A 22465-nucleotide genomic window follows, 5' to 3' on the forward strand; every position below is an offset into this window, starting at 1 on the left:
AACACTTGGAAAACCCTTTTTAACACTCTCTTCAACAGTTTCTGGACTAACCGGAAATGAAAACTCAAGTACAGAATGTAGTTCTGTTTTAAAATGCTATATATATCTATATATGGAATTTGGTAAAAGCTGTACTTAGAGGAAATTTCATAGCTTTATGAAAACTGCTAACTATGAAATAATAAATTTTTTTGAAATAATAATTCTTATAAAAATCAAGAAATAATGCTAAATTAAAAAGAAGAAATAATACTAAATGAATTAAATATCCAACCCAAGTGAAAAGAAAAAGGAAGAAAGGTGGAAGAAAGGAGTTGATTAAGATAAAGATAGAAGATCAGGAATTAAACAATCAAGACACAATGAAACTGGCCAAGTAACCACATTAAAACAAATCTAACACTATATGAGATTAAATAAAAATCTCTAGCTAGCCTAATAAGAAGAAAGGGGTGTGTGTGTGTGTGTGTGTGTGTGTGTGTTGGGGGGAGGGAGGGTAATGGGTCGGAAATACAGAGAATTAAGGATAAAAAGTAGAAAATATTCACAAATGTAAATGAAAATAACAATAAACTATATTTAGAAATTACTATGTACAACTCATAGTAATGTTTGTAAACCTAAATGTAATGCATGATTGTCTAGAAACATATATTACCAAAATCAATCCAAGAAGAAACCATACCAATAGAAGACTAGGAATGAGACAAAGAGCCAACCCAAGCACCAGAGAGCCTTCAAAGAATCAGTAAATCACATATTTTTGAAATTGCTCCAAAGTCTAAAGCATTAAGTTTCATCAATGTATTTCTAAACCAGCATGACACAGATAACAAAAAGCTTCCCTCAAAACAATAATCATAGTGTTAATAAAATCAACCAATTCACTTATAAATATTGAGGCGAGAGTTCAAATAAATTCCTGTGCACCTTAAAGGAATATTACTCCACGATCAAATGGGATTCACTGCAGGAAGGCAGTATTTCAATACCAGAAAATCTATACTCCACTACCTTAAGGAGTCAAAGGAGAAAAAATAATTTGACCAATACAGAACAGGCCAGACAGCGTTGGATGAAATTCAGGATCCATTTCTAATAAAAGTGGTTTGGTTAGATATAATATATGGATACACACACACATAATTCAGCATCATGCTTAAGGATAAAACATTAGAAGAACTCAAGTTAAAACCAAAGATTATACTTACTTAGCATTGTTGTGAAGATGCTAGCCAATGCATTTATACAAGAAAATAAAATAAATAACACTTGGAAAAGACAAGATAGTTTCCAAAATCTACAAATAAGGTAAATGACCCAGATGTGGGCCCCGGTGAACAACACTGTCATTTTCTACTTAATAATTTAGAGCTTTTTCAACAAGACTTTATTACTCGAACCTTTAAAACTCTCATCAAATGTAAAGCACTTAAGTGATTTGGCAACATATTGGTTATTGATGACTTTATTACAGCTCACCTTACTAAGAATGTTCAGTCTCCTGCCAACCCTGGCATTCTTTCTCTATCCTGTTTGGTATTCTTTAATAACTCCTTAAATAAATAATCTCAGATAAGCATATCCAGTGATCTTAGGAATTCCAGTCATAAGGTCATGAAGATAATTTTTAATCGATTATATCCACATATAATCAATCTTCAAGCAACAAGTTGCTCTATCGATGCACTGACAAATCATTTAGTTCTGTGAAAAGAAAAGCTACACTTGACCTCCTTAAAGGAACTTAAGCAGGCGAAAAAGAAGATTGTGAGAATGAATCCCTAAAATTAAAGTATGAAGCCTTACTCATGGTCTTTCCTTCATAACCACCTGGAAAAAAAATCTCAACCTTGGATCTGTTTAAATCAGTGTTTTCTCCCAACTTTTCTTTGACGTCAGATTGGCGACCCTGCAAATTCTTGGTTTCAGTTCTACCCCGAAGTCTGATGTTTACCTGTCTCCCGTTCTTGGCTGTGTCCAGTTGAGAGGAAGAAGTTTCCATCTTCTGTCTGCCTTTCCCTTCCTCATCCCAAGGGGTACCCATCCTTTCCATCTTCTTTTGCCACAAGTGGAAGACATACTTCCAATCCCCATGATCTCAGACTGACTCCTCAACTTGGGCTCCTGATCCAATTCCTCTCCTTCCTTATCCGAGAGCCCACGTGACCTGCATTTTCAATTTCTCTCTACTCACCACATCACTCCCATCTGAAAACCCACTCACACATACACACACAGATACACACAAGCACTCCCACTCAACCCATGTCCCTCTGGCCTATCTTCTTCCCTCGGGAAACAATACAGGTATAGTCCAAGATGCCTGGGGTTGAATCCCAATTCCATGATTTATGAGCTGTGTGAATCCTTGACTAATTATTTAAATTCTCCAAACCCCTATCTCCTCATCCATACAAAGAAAATCCACATCTCACAGGTTTATTGTGTGGAACAACCTGGACAGTGAACATGAAGCATGTGGCACAGTTTCCGACATACACGAAGGCTCAATTATAACTGCCATTACTACCATAAATTCCCTTTTCACAGACAAACTGCTTTCCCGCTCCCTACTTCTCCTTCAGCCCTCTACACCTGGCACTTCTAAGTAGCATTCTTCCAAAACAACTTTCTTCAGACCAATGAAAGGATATTCTGACTCTCTGAGCCGCTACTTCCATGCCATTCTCCACCAGAGCCCATGCTCTCCTGTAAGTAACTCTCTCCCCTGGACTCCACAGACTGTCTTCATCCTCACCCAGCCCCAGTACCGCAGGCCTACATTCATCCTTCATTCTCAGTTCAGCCCAGGGTTTCTCAATCTTGGTACGTGGACATTCAGAGCCAGATTATCATTGTTGGGGGTGGGAATTTGGGGGTGGGGGTGTCCTTGGCCCAGGTCTAGTAGCATCCTGGCCTCTACCCACTAGAGGTTAGTAACGTCTCTCTCCCCTGCTCCCAACAACCCCAGGAGTATATCCAACAGTGTTTTCCATTGGATTGAAAAAATCACACACACACACACACACACACACACACACACACATGTGCATGCCCCAGTTGAGAACCACATTCTCTAGAAAGCCCTGCCTGGCCCCCCAGGACTGGATTGAGACCCTTCCTAGATGCCCCCTAAATCTCCGAAGCATTTTTCATAAAGAATTAGGTAGTATGTGCTATACTATAATTTGTATACAGCACTAGGTCGTTATGCTTAACCGCCTGTTCCCCACAGTGTACAGTGAGTTCCTTGAGAGCTAGGACTGTGTGTGTGTGGTTTAGCCTCTCAGCCTCAGCCAATGGCTGGAACCTCCACACACTTTCCTTCCTCTACTTGGAAACAAACTTGTTATGAGACATACTTTAACACAGATTTTCAAGGGAAAGAAACTCATGCATACTAAAAAGAAACTTTAATTGTAACATGCATCCCTTTGGAGAAATTATAAAGGTGGAGAAAAGTATGTTTTAGTCTCCAGGAATAAGGAATCAAGCTGGACTGATGGGCTGTGTACATTTGTGTGTACATGTGTGGAGGGGGATGCTGACAGAGGAGCTGAGGGTCAGAAACAGCAAAAGCCTTTAGCCTCAGTCCCATGTGACCATGAGCTAGGGACCTTGGGGCTGGATGCCCTGGGCTGGATGCCATCCAAGGGAGATGAGCAGGACCCTTCTGCGGGCCTCTTTCCCTCTGTATTCTATTCTCAGGCACAAGGCATCTCCTTCCTAATCTCAATTGCTGTCCTTGTCTTAAGACTTCCCAGCTGATCTGGAGTTTTTTTAACTTAATGATATGTTTCTACCTCCATCCTCCTGGTGCACATGACCATGCTCCTTATACTGTTCCTGCCTCTGGCGATGAAATTTCAGACCAAGTAGATTGTCCTTACAAAATACCACTTGCACTCATAAAACAGTCCTGCATTCCAGAAGACTGGTGTATTTAGGGGGGAATGAGAAATGCCAGATTTGAAAAGAAGTAACAGGTCTCCAAACAGTTTATTTTTTCCAGAATTACCTTAAAAAATAAAGGTCTTTAAAGACCCACTTATGAAAACAGAATGAGGTCACTGAGGGCCAAAGTTCAGCACGACATCGGCAAAACTCTGTCACCCAAGCTAAGAACCCCAGGTATCCAGCTCCTTTGCCCACCTTATAAAACCTGTCCTTCTCCTTAAGGAATTCTTAAGTAAGTGTTCCTTAACATTTCAGATAAATGAAAGAGTAAGTTGCAAAACAGAATGCACAGTCTATTGCTACTTAAATGACAATAGTAATAACGACGTGCTAGTATATAAATATAGGAAAGAGACAATCTGTGCCCCAAACCCTTAAAAGAAGCTTTCTCTGGGCGTAGGGTTAAAAAGAACTTTCACTTTCTCTGAATTCCAACTTCTATAATGTTTGTATATATTTTGGTTATTACAAGCTGGAAATTCTTTTTAAGGTTTAAGTGTTTTCAGAGAAATAGGTAAACAAGCTAAACAGTCTCCCTTAAAAAAAAGTCTCCCAGTTCCAACAAGTCAACCCACATTTTAGGGAACGTGTGGGTGTGTGATCACTTTGGTGTTTAAATACTTAATATGTGTCCACACAATAATGTGGGCACGTGAACAAAAGGAGTACAGCCAAGACTGACCACGGAACACTAACTGCCGATTAGCAAACAGACCAAATGTCAATGCTTTGCTAGCGCTCTTTGTAAACTTCAGGCAGGAGCAGATGTGTCCCACACAATTTGAAAAAGCAAAGTTTAGCAGGAACACATAAATGATCACAACTTTAATCAATCCGTTGACCCCAGTGACTGACCATTCCACCTAATGTTCAGTTTTGTTCCAAGAGTCCTTATGGAAGACCACAACTCTGCCCTGAATCTACTCCCAAACAGGTAGAGACATCTTAAATGTCCCTCCAGGAAATATTAGAAGCAATATAATCCATTAACCCCCTGGAGATACATGGGCCACCAGTCATGACCATCTCATCCCACGACTGAGATAAGGTAGGAAATCTGAGACTCAATGAGGTAAGGTTTGGCTTAGAGGTGTCTTGTCATTGCCAACGGCCATTTCGTCACACATCCAGACTAGTGAAGAGGGAGCCACTGACCTAGTGTTCTCTGCCCTCATTTAAAAGAAAAATCATTTTCCATTGAGCCAAAAATACGTATTTATTGATCAGCGACCATGCGCCAATACCATCCAATTATTGAACATTTGAGTGCCTTCTAGGTAGCTGGTATGGCTCTAGACATGGGATAAAAACAAGGAACATGGGGACATGGTGGGGAGGGCACGAAAGACAGGGAAATGGCATGTTCTTTCCAACAGAAGTTTAAAAATACAGTTGGGACAAGACTTAACATTAAAAAAAATTAGAGAATGAAGAATTCTAAACACTCCATAATGAAGCATGGATTATTATGGTACATTTTGCAAGCACAAAGATGATTAGAACAACTAGGAAAGCAAAGGACACAGTGAGTCCATGGGTTTAATAATGAATGTTTTTAAAAGCTGGGCAGCCATCATGGTCAATAGAACTAGCATTAGGTTTTAGCAAAGAAACAGGACAGGACCTCACCCTAGCAGTCAGGATCTAGCTTTATGGCCTACCCCTTGACCTTAGGTACCATAGAGAACTGCTTCCTCACCTGTATAATGGCGCTAAAAATATCCATCTCCTAGGGATTAAAAATATGGAGCTAAAAATATCCATCTCCTAGGGATTAAACAGATAACATCTATGGAGTCTCAAATGTCAGATCCTTCCCCCTCTACCTACATTGGGACAGCAACAGGGAACTCTTATCATCCTTCATCAGGGGAATGTGATATAATGAAAGCTGTGTCCTCTCAAGATTATTTTGGCAGCAGTATGAAGGACTTCTGAGGCTGGGAGGGGGAGCAGGGTGGGGCAGACAGAAGCTGCTGAAGTAGCTGCTGAGATGGTCCAGGGATGAGAGAAAGAGGGTCTGGGCTAGGAGGATACTCTGGAGGTGAAGGGGGTGGGGGTGGGGTCAAACCTAAACATTTAGAAGGGAGATAAGGACAACAGCTAACTCTCTGTGAACTCTATCTAATAACCAGTTTACCACCTAGAGTAAACAATGAGATGTGGTCCAAGTTCTTTTTTAAAAAAAAAACAAAAAAAAACCGTCAGGAACAGTTAGTTCTTCAGTGACGGTGCAAGAAAAATTATATTCTTAACTGTATTTTAAAAAGAACAGTGCCAATGAAAGTATATAATGTCACCCAAGAACTTTAAGAAGCAAGAGTCCGTAGGTTGGAACATTTCAGCCAGATGGTACTCAGAGACAGCGCATCAACCTATGATAATGGCCTTCTTAGATACTTTCTATTTAACTAGATAGCAAGAAAATTACCTAGACCAGAAGGAAATATCCTGCAAGCCATGTATGTAAATTAAATATTTCTAGCAGCCAGAAACAGGTATAATTAATTTCAATAATATATTCCATTTAGCCTAATATATCCAAACTATTATTTTCACATATACTCAACATAAACACAAGTTAGTGAGACATTTTACACATTCTTTTTTTTTAATCTACTAAGTCTCAAAATTCAACATATTTTAGACATGCAGCAAAATCTCCATTGAGACCAGGTATTTTTCAAATGCTCAACAGAGCTACTATAGTGGACAGTACAGACTCAGACAACCATCGGGTACTTCAGGTACTTGAACAAAGTACTTATTCAATAGAGTCTGCACTGGAACTCACCTGAAGGTAGTCACCTACTGCAGCTGAACATCTGGACTGAGAGATTTAAAATGCTTATCTAATCACATCTGTTCCCTGGCTCAGAGCCCTGCAATACCTTTACATTTTCCTTAAGATAAAGATGAACCAGCTAGAGATCTCTTCCATTCAACAAGGAAGGTGTCACATCAAGCTTTGTGGATTACTGAAATAATATCTTGGTAGCTTATCTCTGTAATTACAGAGATACAAAGGACTTTCTCAAACCACAATTTCTTTACCTTTACTGTTAAACTGGTCGTTTTCATAATGCACCCCCCCCCCCCCCCCCCCCGCCGCCCCGAGATGATCTGGTTGAAAAACACCTTGGGCCAACCAGGGCTATTTTGAACCTGGCACTTGGCCTACAGAGCAGTATCCTGCATGGCAGTTAAGAGCATGGGCTTGGAGCCCATTTGCCTGGGTTTGAATCCAGGTTCAAAACGGTAGTACTATTTCATAGGATGACAGTACAGATTAAATGACGTGCTACATAAAAATTATTTGTCACTAATTTTTAGCCATTATTTGCATGGACATCTCTACTCCTCCAGCAATGCCAGTATGTTTCTCAACAATCTGAGAAGTCTGTAGGCAGCACTGCACAATGGAAAGGGCACAGCTGACCTGTGTTCCCATCCCTGCACTGACACCTAACTGATGTGACCATGTGCAAGTTACTTAACCTGTCTGAGCCTCTGTTTTCTCCTCCTTGAAATAGGAATCACAAGAAAATGGGATCCACTACACAATAATACACTTAAGATTCAACAACAAACACAGTGGGTAATTTGATAGTGTCTGTCCTCTCGAGTACCATGAGCATTTCCGCTTTCCCTTCTCTATTAGAGCCTCTTGCTTTGATCTGAGGATGAACTGGAATACATCTCTTCTGAGTGAAGTAAAGGCAAAGGGAAACTACCATGACAGGACTGTTTACTGTTTCAGGGACATTTGCTATTTCATCAAGTCTTTACCATGTCCTCACTCGTGTCCAATCCAACCTACATAAGCCATAGCAAACCATCTTGGCCACGGGCCCTGAGGAGGATTATTCCATGAAGAGCATGGTGATTTCCTTCCATGATGATACACCCTCACAAGGTTAGAGGATGTCTCCTGAATATCCCCAACTTCCTTTAAAAACCTACAAAGCATTTGTTATTCATGGGTGAGTCATCCATGGTGTACTGGAAAGGGCTGGTCAGAAGACAAGATCTGGGACTTTGTTCTGGCTTTCAACCAGCTGTAGCTTTGGGGAAGTCATTTGACCTCTGTGGGTCACAGAGAACCTATCTGCTTCATGGAGCCATTGTACAGAACACATTTACATAACATACTCTTAAAGCCCTTGGTCTTATTTATAAAGAGTTTCGCAAATCAACATAAGGCAGGGATTGATCTAAACCTGATGTCCACACTTTTGTGTCTTGGTAATATATTTTGGGAATTTGCTGAGATGCAAGAGTCCTGAGGACTCTTGCTTTATGTTAGCTGTGTCATCTCCCACCTTCTTCCCCAGTTCCAAAGTGAGGAACTGGAGATGTAGACCTCTGACTCTGAGAGCAGGAATAGGATGAGGCTGAGGAGAAGCCTGGGGCCAGGGTGACTCATGGCTGTGGAACTCATTAACGGGTGGAATGCTCTCTGCATTTCCCTTCCATGTCAAGTCTCTGGGTTATAAGCAAGGTACAGATGACAGACGGAGGAAATGGGCATATTTCTGTACAGACCAAATGTTATTTACATATGCATACAGACGTGCCTACGTGTATGCATATCCAGGTATGAAAGCAAAGTTCTAAGCAAATTATTCTTCTATTGAGTATAAAACTGGAAACATCATTTCTGTTTGAAGAAAAGGTGTGTTTTAGAAAGTATGGCATCTCCTCCAGTTGTCTTTTTCTCTACTGCCTTGGAGTCTGGCAAATTAAACCCCATAAATCCTTTGATATGATTAAAATTTTTAATAAAAAATGTTAAGCGCAAAGAGAGAACACACTGCTTAGATAACCCATTAAAGTTCTCAAACACTGTAACACTCCGAAGTTGTGGTGCTATTGTGGGGGACACAGAGATGTGCTGGTTGTAGGAAAAGCTTAATGATGCCAATTTTTTTTTTAAATATAGTCAAAGTCCTAAACCAAATAAAGCCTGTATTACACACTCATGTACACAGTCTACCTAATCTTTTGTCCAAGTTGTACTTTTGCTAAATGGATGTCAGGATTATTCTAGAACAATAGGAAAGGACCTCAAAGGGACATTCCAAGTACCTTGTACTTGGATTTTCTCACACAGCTGTAGTTATTACAGCTCTATTAAACCAGCTGCTAATAATTTTCAAATGGTCCATTAGTTCTACCAATGACCTTGGGCCACCACCAATTTCAGACCTCATCTTCATGTCTTAATCAACAGATTCAAATGGAATCCTCTCTTTCAATACAGAAATGCATTTTGAAGAAAGATTGTTGATCGCGAAGCTTCTTTGTCATTAGGGAATTTGTATAATGTGGAATTTAACCTACAAACCCCAATTTTCCTAAAAGGAAAATGATTCCTCTGAGATTTCCTTCTCTAAAGCAAGGTGAAAACTAAACTTTTTCTTTTTTCGAATTTTTTTCTTTGTTTAACAGAACAAAATGCATGGATGGATCTCTCAGGGCTCTGGAAACCTCTCTTGAATATGCTTGATCAACAATGGGAACTAACCCAGAACAAAAAAAAATGCCAGGAAAATATATCCTAAGCTACTTCAGATAAATCTAAGAAAACGTCACCTTCTCTATAACCAAGGGTGTGGAGAGGAAAAGAACTTACCAAAGTGATTTCATTTTCAGATGTGACTTATTAATGGGAATGAAGATGATTCTAGGGGAAATCAACACCATGAAAACAAGAGTGCCAAGACGAAAAGGAATGTCCTTTTCTTAGGCTTGGAACCGAAAATATTTTTCTCTCTCGTGACCATCTTAACTTCAAAAGCAGAAGCAAGGAATGTCAATCCGTATGGAGCTCCGCTGGCTGCTTACCATATTTCCATTCTTTCCACAGAGAAGGGGAAAGGCAGCCCATTGTGTGTCTCCGCCAACAGAGATGAGAAAAAAAATATCACTTGTTTTTAAACTTTCAGAGGACACAGATAACTCGGGGAGAACGAAAACACAGAGATGAATAAAGATTTTGGAATTAAATGTTAGATTTTGAAAATCAAGAAAGTTGGAGAAGTCAAGAAATGTCAGAACTTCCAGTAACAAAAAGCATGGGCTTCACAGTTTGCTTGCTGGGGAAATGCACCTTTTTTTTTTTTTTTTTTTTTTGGCCTCTTTTTATTATTTCTGCAATACTTTTTGTTTCCGGAAGAACTTTTCTTTATTACTGTAAATATATCAAACAATCTCCCACTTCCTAAAAATTGGTATCTCCTTTTCCAACCTATGTATTTTCTGTTCCATCTTTGACTTTTTACCAACTCTCATCAAATTGGCTAAAAATCTTGGTTTCCCGTACTAGCCACATTCTTTGTCAAAGGGGGAAAAAAAAAAAAAGCTTGCCTTATTCTTTACTCAATAAGAAGGGTACAGAGGAAACCATCAGACATTAAGAATGCCATTTAGTCTTCAAGAATAAAGGTGAGAAAGTGGCTTGGGGCATCTCTTTGTTCACTATTGCTGGCAAGTTTCCAGGCAAAAGTATTCAGTAATCTCATGATAATTGGACAACACAGTCTATTATGCACTCCCTGCGATGCAATATTGTTTCATGCCACAGCATGATGCAAGTGACATGAGCTTTGGTGTAGAGGACAAAGGCAGGGAACGACCTCTGGAATTCCATATCAAAGCATATGCCCTCTGACCTAGACACATCTGGCTAACCTGAGACATTTACCCATACTAGGAAGGGAAGCCTAAATGTCAGCGTGAGTAGGGACAAGCCTCAACATTTTCTCATCACAAATGGCGTTGAGCCTAACTGCATAATACAACAAATGGATAGCCATGCTTATTGACATGAATAAAGAACTGCCAGAGGCACATATGATAGTACATGATTGGATGGTTTCAAATGTGCTAGTTTTTTATACGCCCAAAAAGGGACTCTAGGAGTGGATGAAAGAATCTTCCCAAACATGTTTGGGAAACTCTTCTAAAGCGAGAGACTAGGGGATCACCAGTGTTCCTGGAAGCACTTCAGGTGCTACTGGGTTGACGACTGGAACTTTTGTGGTACCTACACGGAAATGATGGTGGAACATGGGCTGATAACAGATTTGAAGAGTGAGGCCATCCATAGCCCAGTCAAAGCCAGGAAAGCTGTATGTTTTTAAGGCCTAGGAGCTAAATTCTACCACCAAATTTCATAAATTTCATTTTAGGCAGAATGTCATCCAATGACACACAGGTTGACCAGCGCAGAAAAGCCTACTCTAAGAAACCTGCCAGCATCTTGGAAGGATGGCAGATGTAATATGAGATCAATGTGGAATCTAGTCTAGAGCATAAAGCACTCAAATAAATGGTCAAGCCCATTAGTTGCTCTGGATATATGTACATCAATGCTACTTGCAGCTTTTAAAGGGGCTGATCTTGCACCCTGATCACCTGGGTACCCCAACATGGCCAAAAGAATGGGTGGCTAGAAAGACATCCAAATAGCTTTATTTGAGGAAGTTGATCTTTGGCCATGAGACACCACAGAATCCAAAAGAACTGCATCAATAATGCATCTTTGAGGTGTGTCAGTGTGTTTGACCTGCCAACTACTGGAGATGTAAAAACTAGATTATGAGTTTCTAGGAGGCAGTGAGGGTCTGGGTCTTTCATTTCTGTAACCCTCAATATTTAGCACAAAGCCTGGCAAGTAGTCAAATGCTCAATAAAGGGTTGAATGAATGATCAAATGAATGCACAGAGTGAAAGACAGGTAAGCCTGGTGTCCAGTGTCCAAAAAGAGGCAAACAGGCTGTCACTTTTCAACTAACCAAGAAGAGTCTGAGCAGGGAAAGGCTGTGCAAACACCCATGGCAGCCACAAATCAAAGAGCAGGGCAGGGGGATGCATGCTCTGACAAAGAGAGTTCGCCAGCCCTGTTCCCTTTTAACCAGACTCCCCCATACATATACCACATCCCATCACTGCCATTACTTTCAAATCCAAGACAGCAGCAGTGACAGCAACAACCGGAGCTCGTTAACGATCACAACAGGGGAGCAAAGAGACAGGAAAGTTTTACAAGATAAATGGAGAGGCAGCAATTTCTGAGGCCTCTCTTTTAAAAGGGGTGGAGATGGAGGGTGTGTACACAGGGAGTGGAAGTACGAACTTCCACCTAGGTGCCCCATTAGGCCAATATTTTGCAAAACCAGGTGTGTGCAATTTGCTTATTAAAGTTCTCACCCTGGGGCAACTGACAAGACTCATCAGTCCTGGAAGACATGTGCTATGACCCCAAGGCAAGTTAAAGCACATCCGGAATATTTTATGCAAGAAAGAGAATCTTTTTGTTAAAGTGAAAGGGGATCATTTTGCTAAAACAACTGACTGGGAGGAAAAGGAATTAAGAGTGGTTTGTTCCCAGGTTTGTGTAGAAAAGATACCATTATCTTCCAAAACAAAGGCTCAAGGTTAGATTGAGGTTCCCCAAGGAGCAAGAGAAGTGTTTTTATTGATGATTCTGTAAGTGGTGGCACTTCAAAAGGAAATGGTCCAGCAGAGAGCAAAGCATCCGAGGTAGGCCACCTCGCCTACTTGCTAAGAGGTCCACGGGTGGACTCCTGTTTGAGCACCAAGCTCCCTTAGAAATCTGGACACCTTTCTTTCCTCAGGGGCTAATATGGTGGGGAGCGGGGTAGATACCAAGTGGCCAATGGGAACAGATGGAAATAGCATTGCTCAGGGGAGCTGTCTGCTGCTGAAGGCGCAAAAACAACCAGGAGACCTTCGATTCTGTTTTCCAGACCAGCCAAGAGGGGCAAATGACTACACAGGAAATTGCCGGTCTTTTATATATGTTACCAATGGTATTCATCTCAAATGAGACGTGAACAGATTATTCTGCCCGTGAAACATAGCTTCCTCCCTCCCAAACTCCGATTCTATCCAGGGCGAAGTGTTCTTGGTTCATACAAGCAGTAAGCATGACAGAGCTCTGGTGGGAGGTGCTCCAAAATCACAGGGACAGAACAAACGACCCTCATGTGCCCAGCACTGCGCCAATCTCAAATTCACAGCACTCTTCAGATTGCTAGGCACATTTATACCTCTCACGTGGCCTCACATCAATCTTGGGAAGCAGAATGGGTTCCAAAATTATCCTTAATAAGCTTCTGAGGGGGGGCACCTGGGTGGCTCAGGGGTTGAGCGTCTGCCTTTGGCTCAGGTCGTGATCCCAGGGTCCTAGGACTGAGTCCCGAATCGGTTCCCCACGGGGAGCCTGCTTCTCCCTCTACCTATGTCTCTGCCTCTCTCTGTGTCCTCATGAATAAATAAAATCTTAAAAAAAAATTTTGTGAGGGTCCTGTGATAAGAAATTTATGATCAGAGTGTTTCCTTCCAAATTTATTATTTACTACATGCATCATGTAAGGATAATCCAAAAAGTCCTCTTCTAATCAACTTCATCCTTTTAACTATAAGAATGCTTAGATTTTAATATCTCATGACCTCTGTGAACTTTGAGATAAAAGTTTATTTTTCTCATTAAAATAAAGAAAAGAGAGAAAAGTAAAGGAAAAAAATGTACACCACGGGTTTGGCTTTGTTCCTCAAGACTCAGGGTTTTGTGCTATTTGACAACTTAGTTACCTTGGTTGGGCAGGTCCTTTCAGTGTTCTTGGATTCCATATCTCTAGCTATACATAAGATTAAATAAATAACCTCTCCAAGGTTCCCTCTGGTTTCAACATCACATGTGTTGTAGCAAGAAGGAAACCTCTAAGGAAATATCTTGGAGCAGTGATGGTCACCACCAGGGTTCTAGCCTGGCTCTCTTCCACAACTTGACTGTGTGACCCTCTGCAAGTTAACCACCTCTCTGAACCATCCACAGAGGGAGACTTTACCAAATGGTCCAGGAGGTCCCATAAAGCATGCAGGCAATAAAAGGGAAACTGTGGACAACGTGCAGAATGGGTAAGAAGGTGGGAGTGAACAGGGTGAGTGATCCATCACCAGTATCAAGGTTACAACTATACGAACAATGCAGAAAGAGAGCTCTTGGGCTGGTTGATAAAAACCACAACAAACACTCCACCACTGATTCCAACTGCTACCTAACAAGTTAGTGACCCTGGGTAAGTCACCTGGATAAGCGGTTCTGAATGAGTCGCCTCTTGACTGAGTATCTTCTTTGGTTTAGAACATTTGGAAACAGGAAGACATCATGAACACTAAGTGAGAAAGTGTTTTGGTAAAGAATAAGTCTATGATTTCAAAACACATAATTGTAAGGGACAGCAACTATGGGGAAGTGCCACTGCCTATCATTTACCCTCTCCCGCCTACTGCAGCCCTCTCTGCTTGATCTCCATGCTCCTTTCCAACAAGCCTCGACAAGGCACAGAATCCTCAAAGCGGAGCTCCGGGCAGTCTCCACCAATCAATCAAAACGGGCACAAGAAATACAAGCTACTTGCCAATGCTGTTCTAGTGGAATAAGCATAGATGGCCGAGGCAGGAAACTGAAATTGCATTTCAGGCTTCCCTAACTAACTTCTTACGTTGTGGACTCTGGACAAATCACTTTAGCCTTTCCAGGGATGCAAAATAAAGAGGCTGGGCAGGATGATTTCACAGATCCATTGTGGCTTAGGGTCTCATTTCTTTGAATATAACCAGTAACCTTATGTTAAAGACAGATGACAGTAAGCCATTCCCTTTTGCACTCTCTCTTCTGGGTGTGTGTACATGCTGTATGTGTGTGTGTGTGTGTGTGTGTGTGTGTGTGTGTGTGTGTGTGGTTTGTTTTTTGCTTTTTTTTTTTTTTTTTTTTTTTTTTTGAGTTGACACTGCTATGTACCCATGGATCAAGATTTAGAATGTGCTCACAGACTATGTCTGGATCTTCAAGGCGGCACCCTGGCATTTTATTTATAAAACTGGGATTCAGTATCATTGCCAACATGCAGTGGCTTGAATCTTGAGAGCTGGATACCCTTGAGTCATTATCAACTTTTGAAATAGGCAGCACATTCACTCAGCTGAACAGAAAGAAATTTTAAGCTTTAAAATAATTTTGGATTTACATAAACATACTGAAGTCATGAAAAGACAGAGAAAGTTTAAAAGAGTGGTCTGGTGAGGTAAGAAGCTCAACCACCTTCCTACCACCCTACCCCCATTTTTCTTTTGTACTAAATCAGTAATGTTCAGTGAGTCATTATGCAGCTACCTCCTCTCACAGAAGGCCAACAAACCAGCTTCTTGGGTATGAGTTACCTCCTAATTATTATTTAGGAAAATACAATCTGTTTATCTGTTGTTTTATTCAAAATAGACATCACACATTTTTTTAGATTACCTAGGGTACACTTTACCTTTTTGCGGGGGGGAAACAAAAACATCCATCTATCTAGATGAGGAAACATCCAAAGAGCAAATCATTACGAGAACTCATGACTCTCTTTGGCATCCTCCCCTTCTGTTCAAGTGGTTTATAAGAGGGTAAGGTGTAGGGGTGGAGGTAGAAACTGGCAACACTTATGAATCAGATGGTTCCAAAACAACCAAGCAGCCCCCCTCAACATAAGTCCCATGTGCAGGACAGCCCATTCAAGTTGTCCTTGTTCTGAAGTTTTGATATGAGCTCTGTACCATCTGTCTACAGGGTGACCCCAGCTGATTTCTGCTGGGGCAGCTGGAACAGGACAGGATCATTTGCCACTGTGATCTGAGTCATTATTCAACAACATCTCAGGGTTAACAAGATCACATGTTCAGCTGCTACTTAAAGCCTTGGAGGCACTTCAACCTCTTAACTTGGGTAAGCATTAGAAGCCTAGTAGGTAGTGTCCAACTCCTCAAAATAACTTTGAAAAGACTATCTTCCATTCTTGGAGCTTCTAAGCATGCCAAGGACATGACTATGAGTTCTTAGGCCATGACCACTGTTTTCTGTAACCACCAGATTACCATCAATAAGAGACATTTCCTCCACGTTCTTCTTTCTACTCAATTGTTTCTCCTCTTCTGCTCTTTGAAAACAACATTCTTCCCACTCCTTATGAGACCTTTAAAGCTCGAAGGAAGAATGGAGAAAGAACATCCAGTATCCTTAACGATGTTTGTTCTGTGCCACCCTCTTTAATGTGTGTGGGGATTTTTTTGTGGTAGTACTGCTGACAGTTGTTTTGGGGGATAGAGAACACATGAATAACTTCCCTGCATTTTCTTAGGAAGCCAAAGTGTCTGGTCTGTCAAATTTTAAAACAGGGTCATTTTCCTTTTTGTTGAAGATTAATACAGAAAACATCCTTAAAAGGTTATGTTGACCACACACATTGCTTTGAAGCAGAATCTTCTTCTTTCCAAGTTACTTCTTATTTCTTGGGGGCAATGTTTGCTTAGCTGGTTCATACATTCATCCACTAACTGTGCATTGAAGATCAACTATTTATCAGGCACACGATTAGACCCCAAATTAGGGTGATCCAGAAGTCAAAGCCATTCTGATTCACAAATGGGTTATTTAGCTGTGGCCCAATATCAGAGTCAGTAGCTTCAAACCAGGCCAGGTGGGCAGCTATAAGGAGCAAGTCCACAGTCAACATGTGCATCCTCTTTATTGTTAAAAGGAGGGAAGGGGGGGCGGGGCAGTAGCAGCAGCTATTTGGGTGGATCAGTAGCAATTTCTTTTTATACAGAAATCAACATAAGGTAACTTCCCTTTGTTTCAGCCAAAGGTATGACTATGAAAAAGCTCCATCCAATTTAATTGATGAATGACAGACATTCTGCTAACACTGTCTCCACGGTGGGTGGGAGGGAGAGGAAGGGGTAGTGGAGGATGGTGATGGTGGTGGAGCACAGTCAGTGGCATGCCACTAAGATGACATTTCCCAAGCCTAAATCACTTAGTATACAGTACCCGTAAGGTGCCCTGGAGGAACTGACTTCCTGGGGAAGAAAAGACGAAAGCCTATTCCATAGCTCAAATTATTAGCAGCTACAAATATCAAGTTCTGACAGCATCTCTTTTCCTTTTCCTACTTCCTGCATATGAGACATTAAAGCACAGTGGCTGCTTCCTCCTCCCTTGCCTGCCTAATGATACTGAATTCCCAAGACCAGTGGTTCCTAAATCAGGCTTCTAAGAATACACATTCTAGGGTCCCACCCTAGACCTACTGAATCCCTCTCCTGTGGTAGAACCTAAAAATCTATTTTTAATAACCTCCTTTTAGTTTCCAAGTTCTCAGAATGAGATTCTGAACATCAGCCTGGTTTAGGAAATCATTGTCCCATTCTACAATTATGGTGATTTTTAAAAACAAATTTAAAAGGAACTGTCCACGCCATCCCACCCCACCCCACACACTTGTGGTTCCTCAAGGGTTTTCTTTATGTGCAATGAAGACAAAAATCTTCCTCTACCACCACCCAAATATTCAGCAATTAGCAGACTAGACCCACAGACCCTTCACATTCTGAAGCTGTTAAACACTGTGTGTCTGGTACAAAGTTTACTCAGCAGCCCCCATGACTTCGTGGACTTGCCTGTCCATCTAAATGAACAGCCAAGGCTGCCAATTCCAGGTAGAATGATAAGTAAGTTAAAGGAGCCTCAGTCTTAAACTCTGGACTCCATCCAAACTTCAGACAAAAAGATTTACTAATCCCTTGTTGGCAATACAAAAATAATAATACAAAAACAAAATCACCTGCCATTAGCCAAATCTAATCTAATCTTTCCTTGCACAGGGTACCTCAACAGCTAACTGGGTCTAGCGCACATGAGAAAGGAACTAACCATGTAGGCTATAGGTACAAGGCACTTTGGGAAAGGGCAATTCCTTGGAATGCACTGGGATGAAGTGTGAGGACTGCACTAAGAATTAGTAAACAGGACCCTGAAGAGAAAAGTCTTTTCACTTTCCACCCATACACTATTCCGCCCTCACTGGGCCAGCATTAACATGGTCTCTGCTTCAGAAAGGCTTTGACTTTCCTGCTATTATCCTAGTCTTGCTTTAACACATACTTTATATTAGAATGCGTTCCAGGAAGCATATGGCAATAGAACTAGGTCAACCATTAACCAAATAACAGGAAACTGCTCTGCAGCGCACACCCTTCAAAAGCCTGCTTAATGAGCTGGCTCTTCAGAATATGGCCTTCAGTGAGGGTGGAACTAACAGGATCCGTGGGTTTCTTTAATACTGCAAGGTCACCTCATACCTAGAAGGCTTCTGCACATACTAGACTTTCAATGGTCTAAATCATTCCACTGAAATGTTCAAGAACTAAAGTCAAAGGTGGAGAAGCATGTTTTCTGAACCTGCTTGACCATCTTCAAAGAGCATGACTACTGGCCCAGTTCCATTGCTTCATTCTTCCAATTATGTTAAATTGATAGGAAATGCGACATACTCATCTTTCCTTTCTCTAACATTTTTATTTTCTATATTCCTTGAGGCTTCCATACCACCCATTTGCCCCATGAAAAAACATGCTACGATCCATACAGACTTAATAGGTCAAATTAAGTCTTGGAAAAAGATGTGTTTTCCTTTCTCATATAAAACTACAAATGAGATTCCTCCAAAACCACCGACCTTGAGTCGTTGAATATTCCTGAATTTGACTTTTTCCTCCCAATGTCTCAGACCTGGTTCCACAAAATCTAACTTTACAACGCCCAGAGAGGTCATTCAGAATCAGACTAGTAAAGTGTTGTCCTCAAATTAGTACCCTTCATGAACCACCAATACCCAAACTCTCCTTGGCTTCTTTACTCTAGAGGGCAATCTAGCCATTCTTACTTCCAGAATATACTTAATATGGATTGTTGAGCAGTTTCCCTTGATTAAGAACTTACATTAACTCTCAGTTTTAAATTAAAATGTCAGGGCGAAATCTCCATTTACTCAAGCTGAATGCTTTATACTAGAGATATCTGGAGTAGCAATCACTGTTTAGAAGAAACTAAGAGATATGGTTCTATGTTTAAAAAACCTAGGTGTATTTAGGGAACAGATATTTAAAAGCAATATGACCTTTCAAAAAGTGTTGGATTCGATTAATGACTCAACATTTACTTACTGATGCTGTACACCTGCCCCAGGCACTGTGCAAGGCACTGATGGATGATACAGATGTAAAGGAGAGACCCTGGGCATGCCTTTCTGTAGCTTCTAGTCGAGCCCTGTTCAGTAATTGACCAAGAGAAACCACTGGTTGGCCTTCGTAGTTGATTTGGCTAAATTTTAACTTTTCCCCCTAAAAACAGTCAACAAGGCTTCATGGAACACCAACATAGGGAATGGCACACTGGGCTAGAGGTCAGAGAAAAGAGGCTGTGAGGGTCATTAAATCGTCTATTGGGTTCTGGACACTATCTCCCATCTGTGCTATTCTTGGGAAACATCAGATTTTTCTTTTAAAGGAATTAGTTGTGCAACCATAGTCAAAACAACAACAAAAAACAAAAATAGAACCTCATCTGAGGAATTTAATACATAATCTATTACAGAATGTTCAAGACAGTACAAACAGAGGTTAAGGTACTTTTTTTCCCCTTTACCTGATTTTGGAGTCATATTTTATAGAGGAGTACATGGGCTTTTAAAAGTCACAATAGAGAGGCACTTGGGCGGTGCAGTCAGTTGGGCATCTGACACTTGGTTTAGCCTCAGGTCGTGATCTCAGGGTCATGGATCAAGTGCCATGTCAGGCTCCATGCTCAGCATGGAGTCTGCTTGGGACTCTCTCTCCCTCTGTCCCTCCCGCTCATGTTCTCTCTCTCTCTCTCTCTGATAAATAAATAAATATTTTTAAAAAATAAATAAAAGTCAACATATAATAAAACATATTGCTCCAGCCCCGAAAGCCAAGATGTTAAATGTTCATCAGCCCCATCAGAATAAGTCCCCTAACGGGGATTTCATGTGGACTCAAGTGTATTTTGAATCCTAATCAGATAGTCACTGTTAACAGTGCTTTGCCTCTAATAAGTGTTTTATGAAAACTTAAGGATGGGAGAAAAAGGAATTAGTATTTTTTATGTGCTCACTTTACATCAGGCTCCACACCGCAGATTTACACTCACAATCTCCTTTATTCCCCCATGAAGCTTTACAAAGTAGATTTTTTTACCCTCAGATAAGAAAATTAAAGATCAAAGATGAAATCATTCACTCAGGGTCACGCAGCTACTCACTGGCTCTGAGGTCTCTGTTCTTTCTACTATAGACCAGGGCCCTCACTGCCAAGGTCCTCATAGGCCTCTCAACACTGATAGCAAAGGGTTCCCTTCTATGTGGTCTCTGCACTCGGGTCAAGTGTCCCTTCCTGGTACGCGAGCACACTGCTCCCAACAGTCTCCAGGACCCTTGAGAGATGGTCCAGTGTTTTCTCAGAGTACCCGAACAAGGATGATAGAACAAGGTCAGGCCAGTTTCTAAGACACGAAGCAAGATGAACTCAGTGGGTCCTCCTGCCAACTGCCCTCGCCCTTTCTCATCTGTGGGAGCCTGCCAAGGCCTGCCTGGAATGACGCAGGAAGGGGTCACCATGGGTGATCCTATACCCCCCTCAGATTGCTACAAAATACGAGCTCAGGGCTGAGCCAGCCTGGCTCCTTGAAAAGCCCACCAACACTGTCTCATAGGAATCAAAACTCAAAAAGAAACTATTTGCATCCACTAAACCCAGGAGAAGAGGAGTAAAGCAGGCCTAAAGGTAAAAGGTCCAGGAATCTATGGCCCCAGTCCAGCCCGGAGACCCAACTCCTTCCAGTGCCCGCTGGCCGTTCCTTTTTTAACTCACAAAGGAGCCAAAATGTTTGATTTGCCCTATGCGAGGTTCTGACTACAAACACATTTCAATTGAGAGATACAGATGAATGTCATCGTGATCAAAGGCCCAACTGAAAGCCATTGATAAAATGTGGCCCGACAACCACCCTCTACTCCAGCAGCTCCACAAAAGCGACCCAGAAAGGCAGGACTGCTGAAATGTAGAGCTACTTAACATAAACAAACATAAAGTCCACACTCGGGTTAGGAGATGTGGCTAATTTTAGATGACGGTTTCGTATCTGAAGAAACAGAGCCCGGACTTCTCGCTGGTTTAGTACAGGCCTCATGCCTCCATTTAACCGACTCCACCTCAAAATTTTCTCAACTATGGAAAACAAGTGGTCAGGTAGCTGAAAGAAGGAATTCATTCGTGCGCTATGAGGTCTTCAGAGACAAAGTGTCCAGTCTGCTCAAGCCCCTGGGCTGCCGGGGCACTACCATGGGTTGATGTTGAGAGGATTCCAGCATTTAGGAACATCGGATGACAGTCAGGCCCCACAACGCTCCTGATGATCAGCTTTCGAGGCAAGTGTTCATTCAAGAGAGGCTGTGAAAATCCTCCTGGGTGGGCAGCAGAACTTGAGGGCTCTCTCAGTGATGAAGTGCAGCTCCACTGGTCCCATTCCTAGGAAAGCTCTGGAATACTCCATGTCTTGAATGCATGTGGAACGTAGCCTCACAGATTAGAAACAAGTCAGCTAAAGGAATCCACTTTTCTGAGACCCGGTGAGTTGCACTCCCTCTCTGTCTCCCTTTGACGTAGCTGTGAAGTCCACTGAATGTCCAGCCAAGTGTACTTGTGAACATCGTCCTCTCTCATGCCAGGGAGAGGACCCGGTTCCAGCCTGGTGGCTTGATGTCCTTGCGCATCAGCTTTCGGGTTTAACAAGGGAAAACAATCTATCCCTTAGATTGTAGAAGTTGCTTTCCAGGGGAACCAGACAGTCCTGAGGGCTCTCTCCAGTTACATGGCAATTATGTAATTGCTAAGCTCCTGCAGAATCCCTGGGACCATTCTGCGGGCTTCTACGGACTACAGCTGCAGCCCAGTGTTCTGGGATGATTGCAGCCTTTGAACGGATGGCCGGTCTCAAAGCTGAGCACAAAGGGCCGGACAATGGGATTCCATCTCAAGCACAAAGATGCTCCTGCCTAACGAAGCCCTTTCTCCTCCTCCCAGGCTGTGCAGCTAACTCTTGCCTTTGCCCGCCCTACATGTGTGTGGAATGTGGTTCACTCTGTTTATGCTGACAGGTTCCAAAAGAGGCAGAAAATCAGCTGAAGTTTTGCCATGGACCATGCACAAGGTAATCATTTAACACATAATGTGAAAGCTCCAGAAGAGGACAAGATGCAAGGGGGTGGGAAGCATCTCTCTAGGCTTCCTGCACTGGCATGAAATGAGTGCTTCCCTTCTTTCTGCCAGCTCCAATCCTTCATGTTGACATTACACATCCTGTACTGTAGATCCACCCCCATGCTGCCGCTTGCCCAGCTGAATTATCTCCTGCGTCACAGCGGTGGTAACAGAACTGCTGGCTCGGCAGACCTGAAAGCACCATTTCAATGCTTAATGCATTCAGCAACTGGACATATTACCAGTGCGTCGGGGCTGGTTTGTGGCCCTCCCAGCAGCCACGCAGTGCTCGACCTAACCTTCTGCTAACCAGATG

At 41.9% G+C, this 22465-nt stretch overlaps 1 protein-coding gene across 16 annotated transcripts in view; it reads right to left on the reverse strand.

The window, feature by feature from the left end:
• ZNF462 (zinc finger protein 462) overlaps nucleotides 1–22465 on the reverse strand; it is a 188650-nt gene that overhangs the window by 95233 nt on the left and 70952 nt on the right. The window contains exon 1 of one of the 16 annotated variants that reach the window (XM_041763293.1): nucleotides 1958–7054. The exons of the other annotated variants lie outside the window; for them this stretch is intronic. The gene's annotated coding sequence lies outside the window, so the exon portion shown is untranslated. Of the gene's footprint in view, nucleotides 1–1957; nucleotides 7055–22465 lie in introns of those variants that run through there. 16 annotated transcript variants of the gene reach the window in all.

Source organism: Vulpes lagopus, chromosome 7 (genome assembly GCF_018345385.1).
Source record: "Vulpes lagopus strain Blue_001 chromosome 7, ASM1834538v1, whole genome shotgun sequence".
In the NCBI taxonomy this organism is placed as follows: Eukaryota; Metazoa; Chordata; class Mammalia; order Carnivora; family Canidae; genus Vulpes; species Vulpes lagopus.